A 2429-nucleotide genomic window follows, 5' to 3' on the forward strand; every position below is an offset into this window, starting at 1 on the left:
CGGAGGGAAGGAGGGCAGGCGGGAGGGAGCTGCTGCTGCTGCTGCTGCAACTCGGGAAACCCGAACTTGCTGCAGCTAGGGAGAGGTTTGGGGAGTAGCCAATGTTGAGGACGTTAACAGGGAAGCGCAGCTTGTGAGCTATTCACGCACAAGGAAACACAGTCATGGCACGTCCAGTTTCTGCTTCACCGGAGAGTAACTGTTTAAAAACCCATTCCTTTCGTGACGGTGCTTAAGCGCTAATTGCCAATTAAACCTTCCAAACAGAAATACAGAAGTTCATGCTTGAGCTCAAGGCAGCCTGTTTCATGACTAGCTGTTTTAATGACGTGTGGAAGAGTTCAAGACTAACACACAATCTGGCCTTCCAGTGAAATACTTGTGTGCTGGGTTTTGCCAATAAACTCCGATTGTTGTACTCGTGGTGACACCCACACGCGTTTGTCTTGACAAATGCTGGGTTTACATCCGTAAATTCTGCTCCCTCCCTCCAGCTCCAGGTGTGAGCCAGCAGTGCTGCTGTGTCAGAGCAGGCACAGGGTGTGCACACGTGTGGACAAAATTCTGCAAGACAAGCTGAGCCTGAGGAGCTGCAGGTCACGTACGTGGCTGGATAAGAGACTTTTCCTGCCAAGTCGTTTTCCGTGAGTTTGGATCAGGCCAACATCGAAGCTACTGCTTCCCACAGCACAAACTGTGCTGTTTTTTCGCCTATCTCAGCAGTAGTTCTAGCCTTGCCACATGTGTTCCTTACATTATTACATTTTTCCTCTACGTGCACTTGAACAGGACAATGGGAACTCGTGTAATACTAAATTCTTGTGGCATAAACTTTTTCTCATCTCTAACTCGGGCAAAACGATGATTTCACAGCATAGCTGCTCCCCTGAGGTACTGCAGAGTGTTCTCCAAATATTCTGCTCAGGCTGCTTCTCGTCCTTGTGTGTTCATAAGCACCTTTGCCAGGAAAGCATGACTACACACCATTATTCATCCTCCTGCTCCCCTGGAACTTTGTGCAATATCCTGTGGCGTTTAACTTTGGGAATAAGTTTCCTGAACGATATATAGATATATTTTCACTGAGTTGTTGCTGTAACTTAGGCAATTGATTGCCAAGCTCAGGTATTTGGGGACTGATTGTTCCCCTCCTGGCTGCCCTGGTACCTGATGGCAGCGCATGAGAAGATCAGTATTTTGTACCGTTTTGACAGAATTGCATGAAAAAAGCTGGTCTGGGTGTCACAGTGTTGCGTTTCTGGGTGTCACAGTGTTGCATTTCTCATCGTAAGAAGATCAGTATTTTGTACCGTTGTGACAGAATTGCATGAAAAAGCTGGTCTGGGTGTCACAGTGTTGCATTTCTGGGTGTCACAGTGTTGCATTTCTCATCGTTCATCCCTCCCATTCACCTGCACTGGCGTTTTGCATCTGCCAAAAGTAGATAATTAATGCTGGATTCACAACATGCAGCACGTGTCAAGTCGTTCCAAGCTTGGCTTTTGCAGTCCCAGTGTTAGTTCTCCTGACTAGTTCCAGTGTTTGATATTATTCATCATATCCTGTCCAAAATAAAATGCATTCTTCCTACTCTACATACAGCAAATGGCAGGATTGGGACTTAAAATTATTTCCAGGCACATTTAACTTCTCTGTAGAGACTCATCTGGAGCATCTCTTCCTAAACCCCATGAAAATAAGAACATCCAAACTTTCACAGTCACACCTGCAAGCAAAAAAACTGAAAAACTTGACCAGAAAAATACATTTTGGTTTAATTTAAATTCCTCTGTAAGTGGATCCGTGCCAGCAAACTGCTTCTGTGTGTAAAATCTCCACTGATCCTCTGAACATGTGCACAGTAAAGATTCTTTCTGTGCTCTTGCAGGAATAGCCTAAAACCCCTAATGATGGTGTGCAGCTGCTGTGTGCGAGCCCCTTGCTGTGCTGCAGAACGGCTTGTTCACCCCACTCCGTGCGCCTGCAGCCATCCGTCAGCCTTCCTCCTCTTCGGGAGCAGGGGAACATCACCCCTCTTCCATCCTGGTCCCGGCCATGTCAGCTCTGGACACCGCGCTCGCTGTTGGGTACCACGGACACAGCTGTGCGCCCCTGCCCTGCTGCGAACCCGCTCCAGCGCCAGGCATCGTCTGTGTGGGACCCGAACCCCGAACACGGGCGGCTTCGAGCTCTGCCCCGTCAAACTCGCGGTTCTCCTCCCCGGACGAGGCCGCAGGAGAGGTCGGTACCACGAACCCTCCCGCTGTTGCTCGGCACAATCACCGAGCGAAGAGCACCCGCGCTTGGCGATGCTCCTGTCCCCACTGCAAGCTAAGCCCGGCGGAGCAGGACTGCCACCGCGACCGCTCCCGGCGGGGACCGTCCCGGGAACCGGGAGGCGTGGGGGCCGCGGGCATGCGCGAGGCCGC

Source organism: Corvus brachyrhynchos, unplaced genomic scaffold, assembly GCF_000691975.1.
Source record: "Corvus brachyrhynchos isolate BGI_N302 unplaced genomic scaffold, ASM69197v1 scaffold114, whole genome shotgun sequence".
In the NCBI taxonomy this organism is placed as follows: domain Eukaryota; kingdom Metazoa; phylum Chordata; class Aves; order Passeriformes; family Corvidae; genus Corvus; species Corvus brachyrhynchos.